Raw genomic sequence first — 19,570 nt, forward strand, 5'->3', positions numbered from 1 at the left:
ATTCAGCAAATCACTATGAGGTTAATGGGTGTGCTGTTAGATTGCTACTGTTAATGCTTGACCGGTAGATCAAGTTAAGGGATGTCAAATTGAGAACTTGCTTGACTGAAATTTCCGTGGAGGAATGTTTCGAAGGAAACTTTTCGGTCTAATGGACCATTATCATGTTAAAGATATGAATGATATGATCTGAATGAATTGTTATTTAATAATGAGTTCTATATAAGGGATATTTATCCCAGTGTTCTGTTGGGTTGACTAGAATATAAGGAACCCCAGAATAAATTGGATCTTAAGAAAAAGAGTTGTCCTCTACTTGGCGAGATGAGGACATCTCGCATTTTTTTAAGTGGGGTAGAATGTAAGATTCCTCCCCAGCCTTCGAGGTATACAGGAGTAAGAATCTCCCTTTCTGATCTTATAATTATTCCCTCTCTAAAATAAAAGAAAGTTTCTGTTTAAAAAAGGAAGACCCTTTCCCTAGAATACTTCTCAGGAGTCCCACCTGTTTTAAGGATTTAGAACAATGAGTTTAGAAATGAGAATCGGTGTTTTGGTTTTCATTCGAGTACGGCCCAAAAGAAGTTCTTTATCTCTTGGGAAGTATAAGAAGTTATCCCCCAGATATTGTGACCCTTATATCTGAATTCAATGAAAGTAGGTGACTTAACCTACAAGCTTCTTTTATCTCCTCATCTCAAAATTCTTAATGCCTTCTATAGAAAAATGTGTCAAACTCAAATCATGGAAAGACGGTAAAACTTCAGTGGCAAGTTACCGTTGGCTTCTAGGTTACGCTAGCTCCTTCCTTTATATAAGTCGTAACTTTTACTTGTCGCTCACAGTAATCTTACTCCCATCAATCTCCTTTCTTTCTTAATCTCCTTCATGGCTTGGCAACAGGAATTAGTTTTATCCCTGATGATTTCTCACCTTCAAGACGCAAGAGAGTCTGTGAAGAAAGACTTTATAGAACAGTATGAGCGCTCACTTTTTCCTCACCTAGGAACTTCTGTAGCGCAGACCAAATGGCGGACCTATCAAAACATAACTAGGGTAACACCCTGGGGTCAGCAGCACTTTCGTAACAATGTCCGCTTGGCCATGGTTATTGAAGCTTTGGGTTTGGGTCCCCGATACTACTGCGTCATGAGATCAAGGCATCTTGGGTTTTCTGAGCGGGTCTTCTTATTGGCGTGTTTTCTTCCTCATGAGAAGATATGCCTTTATCCCGTTTTTGGCTTGCCTCTCAGAGGTCCTTTTGTTAGATCACCTCATACCACTGAGATAGGTGCGGCAATAACCAGCAGAATCATTCCCATAGATGAGTTACCCTATACTTGTGCAGCTTGTGAGGACTGCTTTTGTGACCATATGATGGACGGGCTTATGGAAGTGTAAAGAGTTCTTCTATCTTTACTGTATAAGTTCCGAGAATGAATAAAGTTTAAATCTTGTTCTTATTTTGAATCTTGCTCTCTTTAAGACTTTTCTTGGTGGTTAATCTTGATTAAAATTTTCCTCTAAGTCTCATATTCGTTCACTTTGCGAAATTATCCCAAGTTGCGAGATGAGGACATCTCGCGTTTTTTAAGTGGGGTAGAATGTAAGATTCCTCCCCCAACCCCCTTTTTGATGTCTAGTATCTTCCCCCGTAATCAATCCCTCTTCAGAAATATAAAGACCTTGTTTCTAACTGTTTTAACCTAGAGAGAAAAAATATTCTAGAGAGAGAATATTCAGATTTTGAATATTTTTGGATAGAAAAATATCTCTTATAATTCAAATGAGTTTCCCTGAAACAGAAATTTAAAAAGAATTTTCCAATGTGCAATTAGAATTAATTGGAAATAGGTATAAAGAACCTTAGCCTAAGGGTCTAGATTTTCAAAAATCTTTAGACTATGGTCCAATTAAGGTTTCTATGGGCCAATAGCATCAATCCATGTGTAGGGAGGAGATGAATCCAAATTGTAAAAAGAAAATACCCAAAAATGAGTAAATGCTCACATGAGGTGAAGAGTTGAAAATGTACAAGGTTTATTAGTAAATAAACACATATGTAAGGAAGGGGAGTTCTTTAAAGGAGGTGCATATTTCACATAAGATGAAGAGTTGAAAATGTACAAGGTTTATTAGTAAATAAACACATATGTAAGGAAGGGGAGTTCTTTAAAGGAGGTGCATATTTCACATAAGATGAAGAGTTGAAAATGTACAAGGTTTATTAGTAAAAAAACTATGACACATATGTAAGGAAGAGGAGTTATTTAAAGGAGGTGCATATTTCACATAAGATGAAGAGTTGAAAATGTACAAGGTTTATTAGTAAAAAAACTATGAGCAATAAAATTTTGACACATATGTAAGGAAGGGGAATTCTTTAAAGGAGGTGCATATTTCACATGCTTGAATGAGTTTTAAACTCAAAAATAATGTGATATTTTTATCTCTCATCTCTCTTGAACCAAACCAAATCAAAATGGAACCAAACCGAATCAAAAAGTAACCAAACTAGGTCCAAATCTAGTCCAAATTCAACCAAACTGACTTGGAAAATTCTAGAATCAGTTTGTTTGGTTAGGAGCTCAAATTTTCCTATAAATAGAAGCCTCCCCTTGTTGAAAAAAATATAGAGTCTTATGCCTTGTTACTCTACTCCACCTAAGCCAAATTAGATAGAGTCTTATGCCTTGTTACTCTACTCCACCTAAGCCAAATTAGATAGTGTCTTATGCTTTGTTACTCTACTCCATCTAAGCCAAAATATATAGTGTCTTATGCTATGTTACTCCACCTAAGCCAAGAACTGTGAATTCTTTAATAATTCACTAGTTTTTGACACTTCTCTCTTTCTTCAATCCCCATTGGTGGCTCCATCAACATACTAAACCAATTGATTGGTTGGGGGCCTCTACCGTGAATAAAGAATCAAGCAAATCATAAGGTAAGTATATTAAATTTTGATCTTTTCTATGATTTCTCAATGATTCTCTCTTCTCAACCCCTCTCAAGCTTGAGAAGTTTAATTGGTATGGTTTTTTTAAATGCTATTGAAGTTAATTGGTGAATAGTAGTGAAGAGTTACATAATTTAATAAATGCTATAGAAGTTAATTTCCACTTATATTTAAATTCTAATGGTTTTTATAATTTCTCTCTCTCACTCAAGAAATGGTCATACTCATGACCCATTCTCAATCCAAATGAAGCTTTTCATAAAGCTTTTCCTTAATCCAAGATTAAGCTATGCTTGAGGCCAAATTAATGGCTTTTTGCTATGCTTTTAGTTTATGCACATTGATGATTCAATCCATTATGGATTGATGACCCAATTAGAGACCATTCTAATTGTTTTCTTAATGATCCAATTAGAGACCATTCTAATTGTTTTCTTAATGATCCAATTAGAGACCATTATGGATGATGATCCAATTAGAGACCATTCTAATTGTTTTCTTAATGACCCAATTAGAGACCATTCTAATTGTTTTCTTAATGATCCAATTAGAGACCATTCTAATTGTTTTCTTAATGATCCAATTAGAGACCATTATGGATTGATGATCCAATTAGAGACCATTCTAATTGTTTTCTTAATGATCCAATTAGAGACCATTCTAATTGTTTTCTTAATGATCCAATTAGAGACCATTATGGATTGATGATCCAATTAGAGACCATTCTAATTGTTTTCTTAATGATCCAATTAGAGACCATTATGGATTGATGATCCAATTAGAGACCATTCTAATTATTTCTTTAATAATGAGCTTTATCCCTTAGAAAAAATTGAGATTTATCAGTCATAGTAGCGGAGCTATGGCAAAATTTTTATAGAAATTACGCATAAAATAAATTCATTCAAAGCATAAAAAGAGGACTTCCTACCATATTCTAGGAACTATCATCCTAGATTAATTAAAAGAATCTTATTATGCATGGAGATGTGGAAGTTTGCATGTAGATGTAGATGTATAGATGTAGATGTGGATGTGGAGGTGGATGGATGCATGTAGATGTAGATGTATAGATGTAGATGTGAATGGAGATGTGGATGTATGCATGTAGATGTAGATGTATAGATGTGGATGTGGATGTATACATGTAGATGTAGATGTATAGATGTAGATGTGGATGTGGAGGTAGATGGATACATGTAGATGTAGATGTATAGATGTAGATGGGAATGGAGATATGGATGTATGCATGTAGATGTAGATGTATAGATGTAGATGTGGATGTGGAGGTAGATGGATGCATGTAGATGTAGATGTATAGATGTAGATGGGAATGGAGATATGGATGTATGCATGTAGATGTAGATGTATAGATGTAGATGTGGATGTGGAGGTGGATGGATGCATGTAGATGTAGATGTATAGATGTAGATGTGAATGGAGATGTGGATGTATGCATGTAGATGTAGATGTATGGAGGTGAATGTGAATGTGGATGTGGATGTATGCATAGAGATGTAGATGTATGCATGTAGATGTGAATGTACGCATATAGATGTGGATGTATGGATGTGAATATACGATATGCGATGTGAGGGAATCTGAAGTGATGAGATAGAAATGATGTGATGGGATGAGTATACATATAAATGGAATATGGAATAAGTAATGTAGATTGATGAAGGATAATGTGGAAAAATGAAAGTTAAAATAGAAATTGTGTTGTAAACTGTTTGTAAATACTGTTTGTAAATGATTGTTTTATGTCAAGAATGCTGGGGGGAGCATTTTGACCGTCTTGTGATTAAAGTCGTGATGGTAAAGTTGCAACTGCTGACGGGGAGTCAATGAAGGACGTCTCGCGTAGCAAGGTCGGCCGAGGTCTTGACCAGCCTCGGTGCGATTAAAATGGTGAGCTTCCGGTACGGTGGATGAGGGGCCAAGGAAGCGGCCTATGCGTGAAGCGCTAGGTTACCTGCGAAGGATCCTAGAGGGTGCTGACCATACGGTGCTCGGGCTCTGGGTTGCCTAGGATACCCACGCGTGCGTCGAGGAAGATATTGGAACAGAGTTGGAGTTGTTTTCTGAAATCGAGCATGGATCTGGTTGATTGACCTTGCTGGTCTTCAATGGATGAGTCCATGGCTCCTTATATGGATCTGTTGGTTGATCTTGCTGATCTTCAACGAGAGTCCATCTTGTTAAGTGATTATATTGCCAAGTATTATGGGCTAGGAACTATCGAAACGGCTCCTGAGCGTTCTAGTTGCCAATGATGCCATAGATACTCTGAGGAAGGAATGATGGGAAATTAAGAATCAATTGGATAAATTGGAAGATGGTGATCAATGATACTATGGTTTTATTAAAGGATTGTTTTAAACTGGTTGAATCTGGTTGAAAAAGGCAATTTCATATTGGGTGTGTGAGTGGTGTGACTAGTTTTATTTTGCATGAACATCCGGCTAGGGGGCCTTGGAACTCTTTTCCTTGGTACCCGGGACAAAACCTAACCAAATTTTTAATTGGATTCCATCACTACAGTGGTTGGGCGGTTGGCTAACCCATGGGATTGGATGGGGTTAGGCTGGACTGATGGATCCGTAAACCGAGACTCAAACTTTTGTTTTTACGATAGAAAAAAAAAAATAAAATAAATCCCGGACAGTAACTGTTCTATGGATAGGAATCAACGGCTGTGCCTCTTGAATGGGGAAAAAAGCGTTGATCCCAATGATCCAAGTGCAAGTTTCTTCCTTGAACTGACTAAGTATCTTATAGATGTAATCGGATCATCTCGATCAAAAATGATCTTGACTACGTTAGAGTAAAAAGTTATCCTGGTGGAATCGCCCGTGCTTTCCGGTAAAGGAAGTTTTTCCGGGTTCGGTTTTGGAACAACCGACGGATTAGTCTCTTATCCGGATATCCGTGGGCGAGGCCCCGAGTGTGGGACCCCTGTCCCGCGCGAGAAGCGCTACTTCCGTTGCCAGTACCCCGAATCCGTTGCTCGGTGGGAACAGGGATCTTACAGGGTGGTTGAAATTGACACATTTGTTGGGAGAGGCGGCGGCAACAGAGACCAGGCCAAGGTCCATGGACATGATGCCGCATTGGCGCACTATCTTGGTTGACTTCCTATGGATGGCATCGCCATTATCCACAGGGACTACACCCCTCAATTTGCCTTCACTCTCTTCTTTTTGAAAGCCCTCTCTAAGGTGCTTCTAGTTCTGATTTAAAAATCCCTTGCCTTCGTCGATGTTTTTGGTTCTGGATTTAGGGGTAAGCTTCTTGCTCGTATAGGTATAGCCAAAAGCATAGGCATAGAGGATCCTCAAGAAATAGCCCAATCACTCCTTGAGCACACTCTGCCCAATAACAAGAGAAGGAAGCTCAATATTGTAAGAAAGCTTTTGTAAAGATGATGTATCACTTCTTATTATGAATATAATACAATTTTTACAAACTTATTTTCATCAAGTATATCATTGTTTTTTCTAGTTTGTACCATCAATAATTTTGTGAATGCATCAGAAATGACCGTGGGAGCCAGGGGGAGCAGTGCCAGAATAGTACGAATTTTGAGCTTGCTTTGCTGCTGTAGAGCCCAAATTTGCATTGTTTTGGCACAGCTTCCCCAGCCCTTCAGGAGCAATTTTGATGCATTGGATCACAAATAATATATTTTTACACATGATTAAAGGTATTTTTATCTTGTAAATTACTGTTTCTCATAATCAATGTACTCGACTTGATTATAAACATAACCCCATCCAGTATTGTGAGAAACAAGGACTAAATGGAAATTTTGAGTTGTGACATCTGAAAACAGGGTTTCTATGCAAGTTTTCAGTTTTGATTTTCTTTTGAATACAATGAGTATATCTTAATTCCGTATCCTAAGACTTCTAGATCACAGGTCTGGATTCCCAAATAGAGTTCCTTGAATTCTGAATTCTTGATTCTCAGATCAAAATCAAAGGTCTCAACTTAGTTTCAGATTGCGTGGGTGATTTGAGTGTAGATTACTGAACTGGTCACATCGTCATTTCTTGAAGCTAACGAAGGAGTTACGTCTTGGTCATAGTCTGATTCAGGGTTTGAGTCTGGAAAAGGTTCTCCCTGAACTATCTTTCTCAAAGGTAATATTTCAATTACTACTTTTCTGAATTTAAAACTAAATACCAATTCCTATGAGGAATAAATTAGTCATTTATCTAAATTCTGACTTCGATAATTTTTTTGAATTTTCTCATTACCATCCTAGAGAATATAAAACGGTATAATTTTACTTCACTAAGTATTTACTTATTCATTTTTCCAATTTTCATGGGATTTAAACATAGGATTAAAATGAACTCTTATTTTGATAAAAAATTCTTTTATGCATCATTTTATGCATAAAAATCAATATTGGTGAAAGCAATATTTTTTGTAATAAAAAAAGATTCTTTTATGCATCATTTTATGCATAAAAATCCATTTTAATGAAAGTAACACTATTATAATAAACATATTCTTTTATGCATTTATCTATGCATAAAAATCCATTTTGATGAAAGTAAAATTTTTATAATAAAGAAATATTCTTTTATGCATCTATTTATGCATAAAAGCCATTTTGATGAAAGTAACACTTTTATAATAAAAAAAATTCTTTTATGCATCTATCTCTGCATAAAAATCCATTTTGATGAAAGTAACACTTTTATAATAAAAAATTATTCTTTTATGCATCTATTTATGCAAAAATTCCATTTTGATGAAAGTAAATAAAAAAAATATTCTTTTATGCATCTATTTATGCATAAAATCCATTTTGATGAAATTAACACTTTTGTAATAAAACAAATTATCAATATGCATCTTTCTATACATAGAATTTAATTCTATTGAAAATCACTCTTTTATAATAAAAAAATAATCAATATGCATCTTTCTATGCATAGAATTTAATTCTATTAAAATCACTCTTTTATAATAAAAAAATGATCAATATGCATCTTTCTATGCATAGAATTTAATTCTATTAAAAATCACTCTTTTATAATAAAAAAATAATCAATATGCATCTTTCTATGCATAGAATTTAATTCTATTAAAAATCACTCTTTTATAATAAAAAAATAATCAATATGCATCTTTCTATGCATAGAATTTAATTCTATTAAAAATTACTCTTTTATAATAAAAAAATAATCAATATGCATCTTTCTATGTATAGAATTTAATTTAAAAAAAATCACTCTTTTATAATAGAAAAAAATCAATATGCATCTTTCTATGCATAGAATTTAATTCTATTAAAAATCACTCTTTTATAAAAAAAATAATAATCAATATGCATCTTTCTATGCATATAACTTAATTCTATTGAAAATCACTATTTTATAATCAAAATAATCAATATGCATCTTTCTATGCATAGAATTTAAATGACACTTTTAGAATACAGAAACGATGGGGATTCAAATGACACTTTTAGAATACACAAACGATGGGGGTTACTCTTTTTGATTAATAAAAGATGAAATTTATTTCACAAATTTTTAGAAAATTTTACCATAACCTCCTTTGTATGGCTGACCATTTTTTATTTTTTCTAACCTTAATCTACTTAGGAATTATCCCCAATTGTTTTAAAGCATTCTAAACTAATCAATTTTCACTTTTAAGAGAGAAACAATATGAAAAGTTTAATTTCAACAATTAGATCACTTAACTAGGATAAAGAAGGGCTGATTTTAAAGCCTTTCCAAGAAGGCATAGCATCTGTTTATCATTTTAAGATAACAAACAATTTAGAAAACCATTAAAAGAATAAGAAAAAGTAAGATTTCTTACTTATATGAAATTCTAGGAGCTTTCCTTTGGCTTGATGGTTTGAGGGATCTACTCTTGTTTGTAACAAGAGTGGCCACCAATTCTTTAGAAGAGGGAATGATCAAAAACTAGTGAATTATTAAGAAATTCACAGTTCTTGGCTCTTGGGAGGAGTAGAGTAACAGTGCATAAAACACTATTAAGCTTCAAGAAAGGGGGAGGCTTCTATTTAAAGAAAAAAGTGAGCTTCTAACCAAGCAAACTGATTCTAGAATTTTCTAGATCAGTTTGGTCAATTTTTGACCATTTTCACGTCAGTTTAGCTTACTTTTTGGAACTAGACTTGAATTAGGAGAGAGGAGAGATGAAATATCTCAATTTTTGATAATTTTAAACTTCACCACACATGTGAAGTAGGTGCCTCCTTCATGAGGGGGGATTCCTATTGTGAGGTGTCAAAAATCCATTTTTTAAGTAATTCCTTTGGTCCTTAGTCCACTCTTCATCTTATGTGAGTATTTACTCATTTTTGGGAGGATTTTCTTTATTTCTTCTATTTATCTTCTCCACACATTTGGATGAATCTGATTGGTCCCTCAAACCCTTAATTAAATTTTTTTAAAAAATCTGGACCCCTAGGATAAGGCCTCTTGAGCAGATTATACTTGATTTCTAATGCACCTTCTGAAAATCTTTTTGAACTTTTGTTTCAGGGGAGCTTATTTTAATAAGAAGAGATATTTTTCCATTCAAAAATATTCAAAATCTGAATAACCTCTCTCTAGAACATTTTCTCTCTCTAGGCCAAAACAGGTAGAAACAAGATCTTTTATATTTCTGAAGAGGGATTTGATTATAGAGGAAGATGCTGGATATCTTGAGAGGCTGGGGAGGAATCTTACATTCTCTCCCACTTGAAAAACGCGAGATGTTCTCATCTCGCAAACTGGGGGTAATCCCGCAATAGTTCAGCTTCTTTCTCCCAGGTGGCATCATCAAAAGGATAGAACTTCCATTTGACCAATAATTCTCTCAGAATTCTGTTCCTGAGAACCTTTTCTCAAACATCAAGGATTTCTTTAGGTTGGAGTTCCATCTGCCCTTGGGTTGAATAAGTTAAAATTTCATCTCATCAAGCACATGATTCGGTCTTGGTACATACTTTTTAAGAAGGTTGACATAAAATACATTATGTACTTTGAGATGAGGAGGAAGAAGAAGCTCGTAGGCTAAGTCACCTACTTTCTTTGTAATCAGATATGGCCCACAATATCTGGGGGATAACTTCTTGTACTTCCCAAGAGATAGAGAACTTCTTTTGGGCATACTCGAATGAAGACCATATCTGCTTCTTCGAATTCTCTCTCTGTCCTCTTCTTATCTGCATACTGCTTCTGTCTATCCTGGGCAGCTTTTATATCTTTGAGAATTGATTGCATCTGCTGCTCCATGTCATCAAGCATCTGCCTTTCGACATCTCGACCCTAATCAATGGGTCAGACCAAGTTAATGGAGTTAAGCAATCTTGTCCATACAAAGCTTTGAAAGGGCTCATCCCAATACTTATGTGATAAGAAGCATTGTAGGCGAACTCGACTAGGTGCAGATAGCTTAGCCACTTCTTGGGTTCCCTGCCGCCGCCACAGCATGACCGAAGTATATCTTCGATTACTTGGTTCACCCTTTCAGTTTGACCATCGGTCTCAGGGTGTGGTAAGCTATGCTGAGATCCAAGAAAGTTCCTACTGCTTCAAAAAATGCAGTCCAGAATCTTGATGTGAATTTGGGATCTCGATCACTTACTATTCTTCTGGGGGTAGGCCATGCAATCTGAAGATTTCCTTGAGGAACACTCTAGCCACATCCGCTATAGTGTAGGTTTCTTTTACTGGAATCAGATGGGCAACTTTGGTTAGTCTATCAACTACCATGAAGATGGAGTTGTAACCTGATTGCACTAAAGGTAATCCAGTAATAAAATCCATACTGATGCATTCCCACTTCATCCGCGGGGGATGTCTAATGGATGTAATTTCCCAGGAATTTTTACTCTCTCGGCCTTGACTTTCTGAGAGGTCAGACATTGACGTACATGATTAAGCACATCCATTTTTAGACCAGGCCAAAAGAAGCTTTTCTTCACAAACATGTAGGTTTTGATGAAAACTGGATGTCTTGCAATAAGGCTGTCATGGGCTTCATTCAGAATTTGACCCTTATTTCCCTCATCATTGGGAATGCATAGCCTGCGATTATAATACATAATTCCATCATCCAGGCTCTTGTGGAGTTTTGCTTTCTTGCATAAGTAGGGTAGCAATAGGGCCAAAGAATCTATCCTGCATGATCTTCTCTCTTTCTTCAATAATCAAAGGATTTGACACTACAGTAATTGCAAGCAAGGAGGATTTTCTACTGAGAGCATCTGCTACCACATTTTCTTTGCCTGGGTGGTACTTGATTTAAAAATTAAATTCCTGCAGGGTCTGCATCATCCACCTTCTCTGGCGCATGTTGAGATCCTTCTGAGTGAAGATCCACTTTAAGCTCTAATGATCTATCATCAAAGTGAATCTTTGACCTAGTAGCTAATGTCTCCACAGCTTCAGGGCATATACTACTGAAAGTAGTTCTAGGTCGTGGGGACAGGATAATTCCTCTCATGCAATTTGAGTTTTCGGGATTCATAGGCCACTGCATGACCTTCCTGCATGAGTTCACCTCTCCCAGGGCAAAACCACTGGCATCAGTTACCTCAAAGGGTAGAGAGAAATCTGGCAGCTTCAAAACGGGATTGGTTACCAAGGCGGTCTTCAGCTTATCAAAAGCACTCTGGCACCAGGCAGACCATTGAAACGAGATATTCTTCTTGAAAAGATTAGTCAGGGGGGAAGCTATGAGAGCATACTTTGGTTTAAAAATTCTATACCAACCAGTCAATCCCAAGAATCCTTTGACTTCTTTCACTGTCTTTGGTTTAGGCTAATCTATGACTGCTTGGACTTTCGTGAAGTCTGGAGAAATTGCATCTTTGGATACCAGAAAGCCCAAGTATTCAACATGGTCGAATTTGCTCTTTTTGCAAAGAGTTGGTGCTTCCTTAGAATCTCAAGAACTTTTCTGACATAAGCTTCATGGTCAGCTACATTCTTTGAGTAAATCAGAATATTATCAAAGAAAACAAGAACAAAATCATCCAAGTATTCTCTGAGAATGTCTTGCATTAAGCGATTGAATGTAGCTGGGAAATTTGTCAATCAGAATATCATTAAAGAAAACAAGAACTAAATCATCCAAGTATTCTCTAAGAATGTCGTGCATTAAGCGATTGAATGTAGCTGGGGCATTTGTCAATCCAAACGGTATGACAGTGAATTCATAATGCCCATACCGAGTATTGATGGCTGTCTTCGGGATATCTTGCTCATTGATCCTGATCTGATAATACCCTGATTTGAGATTTATCTTTGTGAAGATCTGGGCTCCACTTAGCCTGTCCAGAAGCTAATCAATTCTGGGGATAGGATACTTATTCTTAACTGATTGAGACCTCTATAGTCCACACAGAGTCTTAGCGTTCCATCTTTGTTTTTCTGAAAGAGAACTGGCGCACCCCAAGGTGAAACACTGGGTCTTACAAACCCTTGTTCTAATAGTTGTCTAGAATGTTCCTTGAGTTCGATGGCTTCAAAAACTGGCATTTTGTACGTGCGCAAGACTATTGGCTGAGCTCCGGGGGTCAATTCCATGACATGATCTACTTCCCAAATTGGAGGCATCTCTGTTAGCTCTACTGGGAATAAGTCATCATAATCACTTAACCATTCAGGTACTTTAGCTTTTAACTTTGAGTTTACTGGATTCATTTTGACAAGATAAATGCACTGCTTCTTTCTAAGTCCTTTTAGTAACTTAGAAACTTTTACTAACTACTACAAACTTGGGGATCCTGAATTTTCGGTTCCTTGAACCTTGTTTCCGTGAAGGTCACGGAAGGAAATGGCTCCATTATGATAGTGAATGTCAGCTTGATTTTTGTGGAGCTAATCCATTCCAAGGATCCCGTCGAAAATGGTAATAATGTTATCTTTTTCCTTTGTAGATGATCTCTAGCACTGGAAGTGTAGGATCGTGAAATTCTGCAAAGCAGCCAAATGGTGCAATCGAGGTCCTTATGCAATATGTTTATATGCACACGGACATAATGTTACATCACCACGATGAAAGTACAAGATGTAAGATAAATAATAAGATTCAATCGAGGTCCTTATGCAGTATGTTTATATGCACACGGACATAATGTTACATCACCACGATGAAAGTACAAGATGTAAGATAAATAATAAGATTCAATAAGTAGTTTTTATTTTCTATGTTCAATATCTAATTATTTTTTGCTCTATAGCTAAGCATTAAAATTTTCTTGTAGCTTTATATCCATCAAATGTGTAGGAGTGGCAGAAAGTAGAGTGCATTAGTGGAAGAATTAATGTCTTTCATATAGAGATAGGCACATTGCTATATGATAACCCACCCAGCCATTTAGGACCAGAGGGAATCTTCTTTTATAATTCCATGTATGTTTTGGCTAATGTAAATGATAATGTTGGTAGAGTGGAGTCTATCCCACTACCACCATTTTCTAGCCAAGAATAGGTTTGTTCCTACATAGACATCATTGTAGCATAAAAGAATAAGATAAGAACAGATATGCATGCAGCAATGAAACTATCAATAGGTTCTAAGGACATATCTTTGAGTTGGTTTATACCATTTAGCATCTTTGTAGAGATGTTTGCATCATGTGAGGGTGTTAAGAAAACAAAGTGAACATATCAAGTGAGGTCCCTTGATAATGATTGGATGAACCAATTTTTGGGAGATGGATGTGATATAAAGAGGACCTCTCTAGAAGATGCCATTGAATGTAAAGTAACAATTCTAAATTTCACATTCAAGTGAAATCATAACATAAAGTTTGTTTATGTTTGTAGCAAATTCTATTAGGGTGTCCTCCATTACTTTTAAGCATTGATTGCTTTTATGACCATGTATTTCATTGGGAGGCAAACATTATGCATGTGATTTCATTACAGAAGATGGTGACTATGGAGATGCATCTGGCAATGCTTAGATCAAGACATATGTAATGGAACTCACTCTTCCATCATTGATGTTGTAATCCAATTACAATGTCGAGACCCGTCAATGGTCAATTCAGAAATCCATTGGCCATTGGCCTTTCTTAGGTAAGACATCCAATCGATGTGTAGTGATGCACCAAGGGATTTTTATTTTAAGTTAGATGGCAGGAAAATTGGAACCAGAAGTGAAGCTTTCAAAACCTAGTCTATTTGTATCGAACCACATATCCTAGAGGTTGTAAAAATCTTGATATTTTAGCCTTTTCATCAATAATAAAGTTTCAAGAGTTATCTTTGGTCTACATGTTGTTGTATAAATGTTACTTCTTTTATCTTTTTGCATTTTTTTCTTTCTGTGGTGGCAACCACACATCTTGGGCATCCTTGATACTCTATCTTGAAAACATCTAGATTTTAACAGTAAGCCATAATAGGCTATTCTTTACATACATTACTTTGAATTCTACATATAAGCCCATTTGTTGCATATTACTATAATATAGACCTTGTATAGTGAAAGTGAGTACAATGCAATATAAGGCTTCCCCTTGCCAATGTCCAACATAAATTGCATTGTAATGACATGCAATATAGAAGTTCTTTTTAGCTTGAATATGGAACCCTATTAGTCATGTTTGCATGTTTGCATGTTGCTGAAACTTTACTAACACAAACTTAGTATAGCTTGAATTCAGAAGCATGGAGATCAAAAGAAACATTTAATGTAAATACATTACCATAAAGCAATTTCTCTTATAGATCATCATTGCAACATGGAGATACAAAAATGCCTTGTTAAAATTTGGCATGACAAGATTTTGTACATGTAGACAGTAGTTAATATAAATAATTTACACATTGTCAATATAAATTTACACATTGCATGGGATGACGCTGAATATTATTTTTGGGTAGGGGAAGCTTACTCTTGCTGTCAAGGGGAGTGCTCTTCTTATTTGGGAGAGTCAATATCTTGCTCGTGTCAAGGGGATGGCGAATCTCCAAGGTGCATCCACTCCCTATCGGTTAGCATTTGTGGATACTCTCGTGGCGGAGGTCATTCAATATTGCAATCCTTTGGAATAGCCTTTAGGTTGGATGGGTATGCCATATGCCTTTATGTTGATCTCTTAAATTCTTCGCCATCATCAAGTGGGAGTTCACCTGGGATCGTAATTTCTATACCAATTCCAATTATGGCTCAACTGCCGCTATCTCCCCCATTTGCCAATCGCCTTTAATTTTGCAACCAAATTTGGCTCGTCCGATGCACCACTCATTCCATTTCCCACATTCTATGGGACGCCATTGGAAGACTCCACTGCTCACCTAAACAATTTCAAAATCGCTTGTTTGACCTCACACATTGTCGAGGAAGGACATGTGAGATGAACTATTTTAGCACTACACTCAAGGGTGAGGCCTCAAATTGGTTTGCCAAGCAACAACCAAACTCCGTTCCAAACTTCGCTGATTTCAAGAAAAAATTCTTGGCCGAATTCTGCAAACCTCCAAACTTCTTCGCATTTTTTGAGCAATTACGCTCATTCAAGCAAAATCACCCACACGAGACCGTGGAGCAAGCAGCCACGAGGTTTTGAAATTTCGTTGATCATTACACCCCCATTTTCAACATTGACCTGCTCTCCATCATGGACTCGTTTCTATGAGGCATACACCCTAGCATTCAAATTTTGGTTAGAGCACAAGCCCCGCAAGACTTGAATATGGCCATCACTTCTGCCATTAATGTGGAGAGCTCTTATAGATGTGTTTATGAGCCACATCAGGCCACGACTCCATCCCCTTTGTATTACCCATGGCTAGCACCACATTCTCCTGTTTTGCCCTTCCTGCATCAACCCTGGCCAGCCTCATCGTATGTGCCTCAACTTCAACCAACTCAACCATTTCAATTCCCACCTATTGTACCACCTCACCTTCAAGTGACACCACCACCCCTTTTGCCTTTAGCACCCCCACCTACTTCCAACAGCATAATTTCTCCCACGACCTCTTCACAAAGCCCTATTCCTGCTGCTCATGCTCCATCACCATATGTGACTTACCCTGAATCTACTTCTGCCACTCCACCGCCTATGCATCACAAAGGGGGGGATGGGTATGAAAGCACCGCACCTAGTATTGGGGATTTGAAGGACATGATGACAAATTACATGAACCAAATCAATGAAAATGTGAAGGCTGTGACTATGGATGTGAATTTTCTAAAGCGCCAACAAAACTTGTTGTCTTCACGTCGCCTTGAGCCTAATCCCACCAACATTGTATGTAGAGCAATATTGCAATCCTTTGGAATAGCCTTTAGGTTGGATGGGTATGCCATATGCCTTTAGGTTGGATGGGTATGCCATATGCCTTTATGTTGATCTCTTAAATTCTCCTCTCCTCTATCCTTATCCTTCTTGCATCTTCATATTTTTCAATCCATGTTACCATCACAGAAATGTTAAGTAGACAAAATATAATGATCTTTTTGTGGATGGGCTCATCTATCTTTCAAATGCATCCTTTTTCATGTGACACCATTCATTCATCCTCATCGTTATGCATGAATATAGGCATAGATGGATAAATTTATTTCAAATATTCATAGTCATATACGAGGGATTCTTGCACCAACCATCCCTCTACCATGTTTTCTTCTTGCCTTGCCCTTTGCCTCTCATAGATCCCTTCAAGGTTTTCATGAAGCATCTAGGAAAGAACATCCACTGGCTATGAGCAATGCCACATATAGCCACCTCATCCACCAAATGTACTAGAAGGTGCAATTGACTTGTGAGTAGGTTTCTTCAATCATATAGGCCACCTCAATTGACTCCACTCGAGCCTTCTCAATGGAATCTAGATAAATCTCCTTTAACACTATCCACCTATTCGACAAAGGAAGAAATGATAAATTAAATAAGAATAAATAATTTGAAAGCTATGTGTTATACAAATGCACAAATCTATAGTTTTGATTGGAACTTATCTTGCCAGTCCACCTAATTTATCGATGGCATTTTGAGCTTTCTCTTCTCCACACCCACCAATTAATATTGGAAGTATGAACTAGTAAAATCAATTTTTGAAAACAATAAAAGATTTATATAGAGCCCACACAACATAAACCGAGGAGTGCCCAAAAAATAGATATAGTTATGTACGTACCTACATCATCTTGTGCCAATCATGTGATTTGAGACCATACAATTGATGCTCAACGTTCGTTTTTGTTATTGTAAATGCAACCTTTAATGAGTGCATTACACTGGTTGGTATATGAAAAGATGAAACTTGATTCTTGACATTCTTTTCCTCTTGCTTTATCAACCTCCATGGTGCCTTTGGTAAAACCACCTTGTCATTGAATACCCTTGGCCATGCATTTTCTATGTGTTCCCTTTAGGTTATCCCTTATTGCATGGGTATATTTTTCATAGAAGATTGAGTACCTTATCATACCCACGGGTGTTCTGATGGGAGTCACGCTCTATCTCGCATCCCCCTCTAATGATATTATAGGAGGCGAATGCCACATGGGGTCCTACTCTTCACCTCTCATCACAATCAGAGAAACCTCTGATGGAGCATAATTAGGGTGCTTTTGAGGAAGAGATCGATGGTGGTCATCATACCTCACTTTCTTTAGTGCATATGTATGTTTGGATACAAGTTATGGACCACAAATTAGACATGCATTATATCCTGTAGTTGTGGGACCTACAAAATTGGCATGTAAGAATTGAAAGTTAATAGACATTACAATATAGTAGAGTTATAAATGAATCATCTGTGCATGCTTAGATAAGGATAAATTTATGAGTATAACACTTGAAGACTTTAAAGACAAGTGCAGGTTGGTTGCAAAAGGCAACAGAGTGGGCAGAATGTTTACGTTGAATGTAAACATGCTTAAAGTGAGTGCTGCGATGTTTGCAAATGGTTCAGGAATTGTTGCAGAGACACAGACATTTGTCATAAAAGAATTGGACATGTGAATGTTAGAGAATGAAGTCTATGCAGACTAAAGGAATTGTGACAGGGCTGCAAAAATTTAAAGTTGAAGGTATGCACAGAATATGTGAAGCATGCCAATTTGGAAAGCAAACAAAGCATGTATTTCCACGTAACAGATATGTGAGCAGAAATGCACTAGATGTTGTGCATTCAGATGTATGGGGTCCTACGAAGACCATGTCTATGGGAGGCTGCAGGTATTATGTGACATTTATTGATGACCACACACGGAAAGTGTGGGTATACTTCATGAAGGAGAAGGGTGAGGTGTTCACTCACTTTCAGAATTTTAGAGTTATGGTTGAAAAGCAAACAGGGAAATACGTAAAGTGCCTAAGGTCAGATGGAGGGGGAGAGTACTTCTCCAATGAGTTCTCTGAATTTTTGAAGAAGAATGGTATTCGGTAGCAAAATGGAGTTGCTGAGCGGAAAAACAGGCACATTGCTGAGATTGCACGAGCATTGATGGAAGAGAAGAATATGCCCCATAGCTATTGGGCTGAGACTGTTTTTACAGCAGTTTACATCATGAACAGGACTCCAACTGCAGCCATACATGATGTAACTCTAGAGGAGAGGTTTACTGGTAGAACACCTGATTTATCTCATCTCAAAGTTTTTGGATGCATTGCATATGTGCATGTGCCAAATGAGCTGAGAACTAAGCTGGATCCAAAAGCTGAAAAATGTGTGTTTATTGGGATATTCCCTTGAGCAAAAAGGGATACAGGTGTTATAACCCTGCTACACGTGAGTTGAGGGTAAGCAAGGATGTTGTTTTTGATGAGATGAGCAGCTGGTATGCTGCTGAAAAAGAAGCTGTTGGAGCTAATGTGAGTGGAAATGTGGTTGCACAGAATGCAAGTCAGCAATCATAGTCTTTGACTGGACCAGAAGAGTCCTCATCTAGTGGTTCAGTTGATAGACCATGGAGTGGTAGGCTGCGTCATAATACCAGTCCTGCAAATGTGATTAGTACATCACATAAAGGCAAAGAGAAAGTGGTTGAGCCCCTTAGTATGCTTGACATTTCTGCAAGGCATTGTCATGTTGATGGAGAGTCTAGTGGCTCAGAGATGAGCCTTGATGAGGAACTTGGGATACCAGCTATGAGAACACCTGGTGTAAAGAAGGCTATGGAAGCCATGAATGCAAAGCTGCGAAGATCTGGAAGAGTGAAGAATCCTGTGCAGAGGTTTACCTATGATGGTTATGTGGCACATCACTATGCATACCTGGCAAGAGTTGTGCAGGTTGTAGAGTCCACATGCATTGACGAGGCTGTTGGAAATGTGTGTTGGGAGAAAGCTATGGATGAGGAGATGGATGCACTATATGGAAATGAGACATGGGATTTAGTGCAATTGCCTGAAGGCAAGAAAGCCATTGGATGCAAGTGGGTGTACAAAGTAAAACATAATAGTGATGGAAGCATAAGCAGGTACAAGGCTATCACATCACTTTGTACCCCACATTCTATTCCTAGAATATTGAATGTGTGTGAGGGTATCTTGGCATTTGGTTGGAGAGGCCAAGGGGATCATGGCTTGAATCTTCCTTTTCTCGTAAAGTACCATGGTAAAGTGGTAAGGAAGATGATTAGGTAATCAGAGGG

General features: G+C 37.2%; 1 pseudogene; it reads left to right on the top strand.

Moving 5' to 3' along the window:
* Positions 1 to 15,581: 15,581 nt before the first annotated feature.
* On the top strand, positions 15,582 to 16,286 carry LOC147608537 (uncharacterized; annotated as a pseudogene).
* Positions 16,287 to 19,570: the final 3,284 nt, after the last annotated feature.

The sequence above is a fragment of the Cibotium barometz genome, chromosome 53, assembly GCF_041138505.1.
Source record: "Cibotium barometz isolate CiBa-2024 chromosome 53, ASM4113850v1, whole genome shotgun sequence".
Lineage (NCBI taxonomy): Eukaryota > Viridiplantae > Streptophyta > Polypodiopsida > Cyatheales > Cibotiaceae > Cibotium > Cibotium barometz.